Genomic DNA, 10,328 nt, shown 5'->3' on the forward strand with positions numbered 1-10,328 from the left:
TGAACCGACACCTCCACTTGGAGACCAGAACACAGAATTCTTTGGAAAGACAGAGTCCTTAAGTCTAGCGCCTTAGACCACTCGACCATCCTGACAAACTGCGTTCACTACAGCAGAAAACCGCATTATTTATTTCAGCACAGCCTAGGGTTGTCATATCAAGACCCGATCGGGTTTATTACGCACATACCAACTGTTGCTCCATGAATGATGTAATGACAAGTGTTAAAACAGAAACGGTTTGAAACCAACCCACAAAAGTAAGACTATTTATTTCAATATCGTTATAACTATAAACGATGCACGCATTTTACAATAGCAATTGCTATATGACAACGACCAAAAAGTAATTTTGTTGCAATACTGTATACAGTGTGAACAGAATCAGATATTGCTCTGTTGCCTCGAAGAAACATCTACATTTTGTATTTAAAAAGGACGTCCAACGTGGGGCTCGATCCCAAAAGAGATCGGAATGTTCAACAATGATCAAGAACAGCTACAGTGAAATAGCATTCAAGTCCCGCTTCGCGCTCAGAAGAAAACACTGTAACTCCTCGTTATGGTTAGCGAGACCAGACACTAGAAACGCATTTCACTAGAAACAAACTATAGAATTGATCCCTGAAAGTATAGTCTTAACAAATATGTGGGTAAAACAACTTCCCTACTCCCGGCATGATGGTGTCTGATTCGGTTTCCTTTCTAGAATATTACTTGTTCATAGTAATGTTAATAATTGCCAATGCGTTTCAAACACAAAACTCACGTTCTGACAAGGTTCCATAGTGTAGTGGTTATCACGTCTGCTTTACACGCAGAAGGTCCTGGGTTCGATCCCCAGTGGAACCACTTCAGTTTGTTTTACAATATGACTCCCTGGTCAAGACAAGGTAGTTCTGGGTTTGGCCGATCATTAGATTGCGGATGTAAGGTCTCTGGTCCCATCGTAGAAGCAAGATAGTTTATTCACAAAAAATACATACACTTTTATTTATGTTTCTTTTGTTGGTAAATTAACCCAATACATTATTGCATTCTGTCACGTCATTAGATGATCAAAGCCCCTTTGTACCAGTGTGCATTCAGAGGAGACGCGCTGAGAAAATCCGTCATCTGTGTCACTCAGTACTGCCAGCTTTCCCTCGTTGGTGATATATTGGTCAGCATAGCTGCTTTCCAAGTAATTGACCCGAGACGATTCCCAGCCAGTACAACTGTGTTTATGCCCACGTTTCAAATAATAAACATTATAAAAGCAAATCGCTTTGTTTTATGTTTTCTTTACTTTTAAGCTGAGAATCAAACACACTTCCGACAACTTCATAGCCCTGCAGACTACGAACAAATATTGAGTCGGCTGTTTCCCATGACCCTGGTGATACCGAGTGTTTTCCAAGTATCAGCATCGGACTTAGCATGCCTTTGGCATGCTTGCTGTGCACTCTAGCATTGCATAACAAGCATGCACTACGGCAGGAATTCGTGGCGCAACGGTAGCGCGTCTGACTCCAGATCAGAAGGTTTATGTTCAAATCACGTCGAGGTCAAAGCCTTCTTTGTTTCTATTCCACACCATTTAATTTTGTAATGTGTTTGCAAATACTAGTTTGGAAGAATTTAATGTACAGCAAGTAATAATTGATACCTTTAAGCTGAACAGGCATTTAAGAATTAACAACGAAGACATAAAAAGGGACACAACGCCAACAGAGTTCAAGCCCATCACCTTAACCACTTGGCCACGACTACTTGGTGCAACGTGCCAAGATCTATAAACACAGACCACATATATCACAGACCAAGAACAAATACACACACACTGTTTTAAATAAAACTGACGAAACCATAATCCCTGGTTTAGGAGGCCAGTGCCTTATCCTTTAGGTGACTTCCAGGTGGATGGCAGTCAGCAAGAAAATACACTACCAGAGGAATAAATGTGTTCATTTTACTATAAAGATTGTTTCAATGAAATCAACAGCTGATACCAAACTCTTGTCAGCACTCAATACCATTTTAATTTCTTTTTTAAATCGGACTAAAATAGCGTTCCTAACACAGATTGTATTTTTGTTGTAAACAGACTACTTGTTGAAGTCACTGGAAAATACTGTGTGTACAAACATGTAATTAACTTGATTGTTTTAATATTCCAAATAACATATTACTTTGAAAATCATCTCCGTCGGCCACTGGATCGTGGTCTCAGGCTGGGATACGGACCATTGAGAACAGTATAAACGATCTATGACTGGAAGTAGCTTACATGAGAAATGCTCTCGTTAAACATGCTAGGATGATCGACTTCGGCATTCTCCAACTGCTGTTTACATTTTCTAACACGTTATGAGAACGAATACAAAGTTTGACCCTTTCCTTGTAAGTGGGGGTAAGCACAAGTTATTTTCAGATGTTATGTCTTTATTTAAGCACAATCAAGTCCTGCGTAGTGCAAATCACATTACTATATTTTTTATATTAGTCAAGTCCTATTGAAAGAGTTCTTAAATAGTTTCAACATTATCAATGATCAATTTGAAATTTGCTTATTGATTTAAACCAGTATGAGATGCACACTCAAAATGTGTCCCCTTCCTTCAACAACCCCCTGACTGAAGATTGGAGTGGTCATCACTAGCAGCCAGCAGGTGCCCGAAAACAACACTCATTGTCAGCTCGGTGCTGAGAAGTGGCAAGCTCTACTTCATTAATATGATACAATGACTGGGCAACAACGAGGTGTTACATTAACAATACCAACTAACTTGAGACAGCCAAGACGTTGAAGTATACCTTAAGTCTGTCATGTGATGCAATAACAGGTTTTAGCATTTTTGCATTTCCTGCTTCGTCAAACAAGCTCAAGCCACAGCACACAGCGCTGATGCATCGGAACAGAGGTGGATTTTAAAGCGACTGAATCAACGAGCTGAGACTACTTTTTGAAGAAACTGAAAACATACCTCTCGTCGAAAAATGTGCTATTTAGTTAATTTATTTATTTATTGAATTTGCAAATGGCAGACTACATACATGGGAATAAATATAAAAGGCTTGAAGTTTGCTTGCATTGGGTTGCATACATTTAATTGTGATTACAGACTTTTCTGCCGTGTTGCTTTCTTCTTAGATGTGGTCTCAGGTTCGGTTGAGCCGATTGGTCTCTGTGGCGCAATTGGTTAGCGCGTTCGGCTGTTAACCGAAAGGTTGGTGGTTCAAGCCCACCCAGGGACGATGTTTTTGCATTTCTTAATCACATTAGAAAATGGCACTCTGATACGTTGTTATTTCTTCCAATTAAACAGAACAAAAAAAAAACGCTCTATTTTTCAGTTCAAAATAATACAAAACAAAAATAGTCTTGCTATTTGCCGAAACCCGGGATCGAACCAGGGACCTTTAGATCTTCAGTCTAACGCTCTCCCAACTGAGCTATTTCGGCTTGACAAGACTTGCGTTTTTTGTCATCCCAGTAAACCTGTGTATTATGAGAAACGATCAACAGCTCGGCAACACAATAGAATCCGATGCCTTTACAAATGCGTTTCGAAACACTTAAGTTTTCACCCAGATGCGGTTTTCAGCCGAAACGGGGGGATAAAACTGCCTATGATCAAAGTGGGCAGAAAAGTTGCATACTTTGCATACCGTATTGGGAGAAAAGAAAGCGGATCATCAAATTGATCAATGCTAATGTTAAAACAATTTAAGAACACTTTACATAGGCCTTGACTAATATAAAAATATAGTAATGTGATTTGCATTACGCAGGACTAGATTGAGCTTAAATAAAGACATTACATCTGAAAATAAATTGTACTTACCCCCACTTACAAGGAAAGTGTCCAACTTTGTATTCGTACTCATAACGTGTTATAACATGTAAACAGCAAGTGGAGAATGCTGATGTCGATCATCCTAGCATGTTAAACGAGGGCATTTCTGATGTAAGCTTCTTCCACTAATAGATCGTTTATACTGTTCTCAAAGGTCCGCATCCCAGCCTGAGACCTCGATCCAGTGGCCGACGGAGATGTTATTCAATTTAATATATTATTTTTAATATTAAAACAAGTTAAATACATGTTTGGACAAAATATTTTTCATTGACTTCAACGAGTAGTCTGTTTACAACCAAATGCAATCTGTGTTAGGAACGCTATTTTAGTCTGAATTAAAATGGAAATTAAAATGGTATTGCGTTCTGACAAGAGTTTGGTATCAGCTGTTGATTTCCTTGAAACAATCTTTTATAGTAAAATGAACACATTTATTCCTTTTAAGAATAAATAAAATTGAACTGTCAGAGGAGGATTTGAACCGACACCTCCACTTGGAGACCAGAAAGCAGAATTCTTTGGAAAGACAGAGTCCTTAAGTCTAGCGCCTTAGACCACTCGACCATCCTGACAAACTGCGTTCATTACAGCAGAAAACCGCATTATTTATTTCAGCACAGCCTAGGGTTGTCATATCAAGGCCCGATCGGGTTTATTACGCACATACCAACTGTTGCTCCATGAATGATGTAATGACAAGTGTTAAAACAGAAACGGTTTGAAGCCAACCCACAAAAGTAAGACTATTTATTTCAATATCGTTATAACTATAAACGATGCACGCATTTTACAATAGCAATTGCTATATGACAACGACCAAAAAGTAATTTTGTTGCAATACTGTATACAGTGTGAACAGAATCAGATATTGCTCTGTTGCCTCGAAGAAACATCTACATTTTGTATTTAAAAAGGACATCCAACTTGGGGCTCGATCCCAAAAGAGAGCGGAATGTTCATCAATGATCAAGAACAGCTACAGTGAAATAGCATTCAAGTCCCGCTTCGCGCTCAGAAGAAAACACTGTAACTCCTCGTTATGGTTAGCGAGACCAGACACTAGAAACGCATTTCACTAGAAACAAACTATAGAAATGATCCCTGAAAGTATAGTCTTAACAAATATGTGGGTAAAACAACTTCCCTACTCCCGGCATGATGGTGTCTGATTCGGTTTCCTTTCTAGAATATTACTTGTTCATAGTAATGTTAATAATTGCCAATGCGTTTCAAACACAAAACTCACGTTCTGACAAGGTTCCATAGTGTAGTGGTTATCACGTCTGCTTTACACGCAGAAGGTCCTGGGTTCGATCCCCAGTGGAACCACTTCAGTTTGTTTTTACAATATGACTCCCTGGTCAAGACAAGGTAGTTCTGGGTTTGGCCGATCATTAGATTGCGGATGTAAGGTCACTGGTCCCATCGTAGAAGCAAGATAGTTTATTCACAAAAAATACATACACTTTTATTTATGTTTCTTTTGTTGGTAAATTAACCCAATACATTATTGCATTCTGTCACGTCATTAGATGATCAAAGCCCCTTTGTGCCAGTGCGCATTCAGAGGAGACGCGCTGAGAAAATCCGTCATCTGTGTCACTCAGTACTGCCAGCTTTCCCTCGTTGGTGATATATTGGTCAGCATAGCTGCTTTCCAAGTAATTGACCCGAGACGATTCCCAGCCAGTACAACTGTGTTTATGCCCACGTTTCAAATAATAAACATTATAAAAGCAAATCGCTTTGTTTTATGTTTTCTTTACTTTTAAACTGAGAATCAAACACACTTCCGACAACTTCATAGCCCTGCAGACTACGAACAAATATTGAGTCGGCTGTTTCCCATGACCCTGGTGATACCGAGTGTTTTCCAAGTATCAGCATCGGACTTAGCATGCCTTTGGCATGCTTGCTGTGCACTCTAGCATTGCATAACAAGCATGCACTACGGCAGGAATTCGTGGCGCAACGGTAGCGCGTCTGGCTCCAGATCAGAAGGTTTATGTTCAAATCACGTCGAGGTCAAAGCCTTCTTTGTTTCTATTCCACACCATTTAATTTTGTAATGTGTTTGCAAATACTAGTTTGGACGAATTTAATGTACAGCAAGTAATAATTGATACCTTTAAGCTGAACAGGCATTTAAGAATTAACAACGAAGACATAAAAAGGGACACAACGCCAACAGAGTTCAAGCCCATCACCTTAACCACTTGGCCACGACTACTTGGTGCAACGTGCCAAGATCTATAAACACAGACCACATATATCACAGACCAAGAACAAATACACACACACTGTTTTAAATAAAACTGACGAAACCATAATCCCTGGTTTAGGAGGCCAGTGCCTTATCCTTTAGGTGACTTCCAGGTGGATGGCAGTCAGCGAGACAATACACTACCAGAGGAATAAATGTGTTCATTTTACTATAAAGATTGTTTCAATGAAATCAACAGCTGATACCAAACTCTTGTCAGCACTCAATACCATTTTAATTTCTTTTTTAAATCGGACTAAAATAGCGTTCCTAACACAGATTGTATTTTTGTTGTAAACAGACTACTTGTTGAAGTCACTGGAAAATACTGTGTGTACAAACATGTAATTAACTTGATTGTTTTAATATTCCAAATAACATATTACTTTGAAAATCATCTCCGTCGGCCACTGGATCGTGGTCTCAGGCTGGGATACGGACCATTGAGAACAGTATAAACAATCTATGACTGGAAGTAGCTTTCATGAGAAATGCTCTCGTTAAACATGCTAGGATGATCGACTTCGGCATTCTCCAACTGCTGTTTACATTTTCTAACACGTTATGAGAACGAATACAAAGTTTGACCCTTTCCTTGTAAGTGGGGGTAAGCACAAGTTATTTTCAGATGTTATGTCTTTATTTAAGCACAATCAAGTCCTGCGTAGTGCAAATCACATTACTATATTTTTTATATTAGTCAAGTCCTATTGAAAGAGTTCTTAAATAGTTTCAACATTATCAATGATCAATTTGAAATTTGCTTATTGATTTAAACCAGTATGAGATGCACACTCAAAATGTGTCCCCTTCCTTCAACAACCCCCTGACTGAAGATTGGAGTGGTCATCACTAGCAGCCAGCAGGTGCCCGAAAACAACACTCATTGTCAGCTCGGTGCTGAGAAGTGGCAAGCTCTACTTCATTAATATGATACAATGACTGGGCAACAACGAGGTGTTACATTAACAATACCAACTAACTTGAGACAGCCAAGACGTTGAAGTATACCTTAAGTCTGTCATGTGATGCAATAACAGGTTTTAGCATTTTTGCATTTCCTGCTTCGTCAAACAAGCTCAAGCCACAGCACACAGCGCTGATGCATCGGAACAGAGGTGGATTTTAAAGCGACTGAATCAACGAGCTGAGACTACTTTTGAAGAAACTGAAAACATACCTCTCGTCGAAAAATGTGCTATTTAGTTAATTTATTTATTTATTGAATTTGCAAATGGCAGACTACATACATGGGAATAAATATAAAAGGCTTGAAGTTTGCTTGCATTGGGTTGCATACATTTAATTGTGATTACAGACTTTTCTGCCGTGTTGCTTTCTTCTTAGATGTGGTCTCAGGTTCGGTTGAGCCGATTTGTCTCTGTGGCGCAATTGGTTAGCGCGTTCGGCTGTTAACCGAAAGGTTGGTGGTTCAAGCCCACCCAGGGACGATGTTTTTGCATTTCTTAATCACATTAGAAAATGGCACTCTGATACGTTGTTATTTCTTCCAATTAAACAGAACAAAAAAAAAACCGCTCTATTTTTCAGTTCAAAATAATACAAAACAAAAATAGTCTTGCTATTTGCCGAAACCCGGGATCGAACCAGGGACCTTTAGATCTTCAGTCTAACGCTCTCCCAACTGAGCTATTTCGGCTTGACAAGACTTGCGTTTTTTGTCACCCCAGTAAACCTGTGTATTATGAGAAACGATCAACAGCTCGGCAACACAATAGAATCCGATGCCTTTACAAATGCGTTTCGAAACACTTAAGTATTCACCCAGATGCGGTTTTCAGACGAAACGGGGGGATAAAACTGCCTATGATCAAAGTGGGCAGAAAAGTTGCATACTTTGCATACCGTATTGGGAGAAAAGAAAGCGGATCATCAAATTGATCAATGCTAATGTTAAAACAATTTAAGAACACTTTACATAGGCCTTGACTAATATAAAAATATAGTAATGTGATTTGCATTACGCAGGACTAGATTGAGCTTAAATAAAGACATTACATCTGAAAATAAATTGTGCTTACCCCCACTTACAAGGAAAGTGTCCAACTTTGTATTCGTACTCATAACGTGTTATAACATGTAAACAGCAATTGGAGAATGCCGATGTCGATCATCCTAGCATGTTAAACGAGGGCATTTCTGATGTAAGCTTCTTCCACTAATAGATCGTTTATACTGTTCTCAAAGGTCCGCATCCCAGCCTGAGACCTCGATCCAGTGGCCGACGGAGATGTTATTCAATTTAATATATTATTTTTAATATTAAAACAAGTTAAATACATGTTTGGACAAAATATTTTTCATTGACTTCAACGAGTAGTCTGTTTACAACCAAATGCAATCTGTGTTAGGAACGCTATTTTAGTCTGAATTAAAATGGAAATTAAAATGGTATTGCGTTCTGACAAGAGTTTGGTATCAGCTGTTGATTTCCTTGAAACAATCTTTTATAGTAAAATGAACACATTTATTCCTTTTAAGAATAAATAAAATTGAACTGTCAGAGGAGGATTTGAACCGACACCTCCACTTGGAGACCAGAACACAGAATTCTTTGGAAAGACAGAGTCCTTAAGTCTAGCGCCTTAGACCACTCGACCATCCTGACAAACTGCGTTCACTACAGCAGAAAACCGCATTATTTATTTCAGCACAGCCTAGGGTTGTCATATCAAGACCCGATCGGGTTTATTACGCACATACCAACTGTTGCTCCATGAATGATGTAATGACAAGTGTTAAAACAGAAACGGTTTGAAACCAACCCACAAAAGTAAGACTATTTATTTCAATATCGTTATAACTATAAACGATGCACGCATTTTACAATAGCAATTGCTATATGACAACGACCAAAAAGTAATTTTGTTGCAATACTGTATACAGTGTGAACAGAATCAGATATTGCTCTGTTGCCTCGAAGAAACATCTACATTTTGTATTTAAAAAGGACGTCCAACGTGGGGCTCGATCCCAAAAGAGATCGGAATGTTCAACAATGATCAAGAACAGCTACAGTGAAATAGCATTCAAGTCCCGCTTCGCGCTCAGAAGAAAACACTGTAACTCCTCGTTATGGTTAGCGAGACCAGACACTAGAAACGCATTTCACTAGAAACAAACTATAGAAATGATCCCTGAAAGTATAGTCTTAACAAATATGTGGGTAAAACAACTTCCCTACTCCCGGCATGATGGTGTCTGATTCGGTTTCCTTTCTAGAATATTACTTGTTCATAGTAATGTTAATAATTGCCAATGCGTTTCAAACACAAAACTCACGTTCTGACAAGGTTCCATAGTGTAGTGGTTATCACGTCTGCTTTACACGCAGAAGGTCCTGGGTTCGATCCCCAGTGGAACCACTTCAGTTTGTTTTTACAATATGACTCCCTGGTCAAGACAAGGTAGTTCTGGGTTTGGCCGATCATTAGATTGCGGATGTAAGGTCTCTGGTCCCATCGTAGAAGCAAGATAGTTTATTCACAAAAAATACATACACTTTTATTTATGTTTCTTTTGTTGGTAAATTAACCCAATACATTATTGCATTCTGTCACGTCATTAGATGATCAAAGCCCCTTTGTGCCAGTGCGCATTCAGAGGAGACGCGCTGAGAAAATCCGTCATCTGTGTCACTCAGTACTGCCAGCTTTCCCTCGTTGGTGATATATTGGTCAGCATAGCTGCTTTCCAAGTAATTGACCCGAGACGATTCCCAGCCAGTACAACTGTGTTTATGCCCACGTTTCAAATAATAAACATTATAAAAGCAAATCGCTTTGTTTTATGTTTTCTTTACTTTTAAGCTGAGAATCAAACACACTTCCGACAACTTCATAGCCCTGCAGACTACGAACAAATATTGAGTCGGCTGTTTCCCATGACCCTGGTGATACCGAGTGTTTTCCAAGTATCAGCATCGGACTTAGCATGCCTTTGGCATGCTTGCTGTGCACTCTAGCATTGCATAACAAGCATGCACTACGGCAGGAATTCGTGGCGCAACGGTAGCGCGTCTGACTCCAGATCAGAAGGTTTATGTTCAAATCACGTCGAGGTCAAAGCCTTCTTTGTTTCTATTCCACACCATTTAATTTTGTAATGTGTTTGCAAATACTAGTTTGGAAGAATTTAATGTACAGCAAGTAATAATTGATACCTTTAAGCTGAACAGGCATTTAAGAATTAACAACGAAGAA

General features: G+C 39.1%; 10 non-coding genes across 10 annotated transcripts; 5 read left to right on the forward strand and 5 right to left on the reverse strand.

Moving 5' to 3' along the window:
• Positions 1-427: 427 nt before the first annotated feature.
• On the reverse strand, positions 428-640 carry LOC131728769 (small nucleolar RNA U3). Its single transcript, XR_009322826.1, has one exon. It is a non-coding gene; the product is annotated as a small nucleolar RNA U3 (small nucleolar RNA).
• A 139-nt stretch (positions 641-779) lies between these two features.
• trnav-uac (transfer RNA valine (anticodon UAC)) lies at positions 780-852 on the forward strand. The gene has a single exon. It is a non-coding gene; the product is annotated as a tRNA-Val (tRNA).
• A 2,311-nt stretch (positions 853-3,163) lies between these two features.
• On the forward strand, positions 3,164-3,237 carry trnan-guu (transfer RNA asparagine (anticodon GUU)). Its single transcript has one exon. It is a non-coding gene; the product is annotated as a tRNA-Asn (tRNA).
• A 135-nt stretch (positions 3,238-3,372) lies between these two features.
• Positions 3,373-3,445, reverse strand: trnaf-gaa (transfer RNA phenylalanine (anticodon GAA)). Its single transcript has one exon. It is a non-coding gene; the product is annotated as a tRNA-Phe (tRNA).
• Positions 3,446-4,746: 1,301 nt separating this feature from the next.
• LOC131728782 (small nucleolar RNA U3) lies at positions 4,747-4,959 on the reverse strand. Its single transcript, XR_009322838.1, has one exon. It is a non-coding gene; the product is annotated as a small nucleolar RNA U3 (small nucleolar RNA).
• Positions 4,960-5,098: 139 nt separating this feature from the next.
• On the forward strand, positions 5,099-5,171 carry trnav-uac (transfer RNA valine (anticodon UAC)). Its single transcript has one exon. It is a non-coding gene; the product is annotated as a tRNA-Val (tRNA).
• A 2,311-nt stretch (positions 5,172-7,482) lies between these two features.
• trnan-guu (transfer RNA asparagine (anticodon GUU)) lies at positions 7,483-7,556 on the forward strand. The gene has a single exon. It is a non-coding gene; the product is annotated as a tRNA-Asn (tRNA).
• Positions 7,557-7,692: 136 nt separating this feature from the next.
• trnaf-gaa (transfer RNA phenylalanine (anticodon GAA)) lies at positions 7,693-7,765 on the reverse strand. Its single transcript has one exon. It is a non-coding gene; the product is annotated as a tRNA-Phe (tRNA).
• Positions 7,766-9,066: 1,301 nt separating this feature from the next.
• Positions 9,067-9,279, reverse strand: LOC131728767 (small nucleolar RNA U3). The gene has a single exon (XR_009322824.1). It is a non-coding gene; the product is annotated as a small nucleolar RNA U3 (small nucleolar RNA).
• Positions 9,280-9,418: 139 nt separating this feature from the next.
• Positions 9,419-9,491, forward strand: trnav-uac (transfer RNA valine (anticodon UAC)). The gene has a single exon. It is a non-coding gene; the product is annotated as a tRNA-Val (tRNA).
• Positions 9,492-10,328: the final 837 nt, after the last annotated feature.

This window comes from Acipenser ruthenus, unplaced genomic scaffold (genome assembly GCF_902713425.1).
Source record: "Acipenser ruthenus unplaced genomic scaffold, fAciRut3.2 maternal haplotype, whole genome shotgun sequence".
Lineage (NCBI taxonomy): Eukaryota > Metazoa > Chordata > Actinopteri > Acipenseriformes > Acipenseridae > Acipenser > Acipenser ruthenus.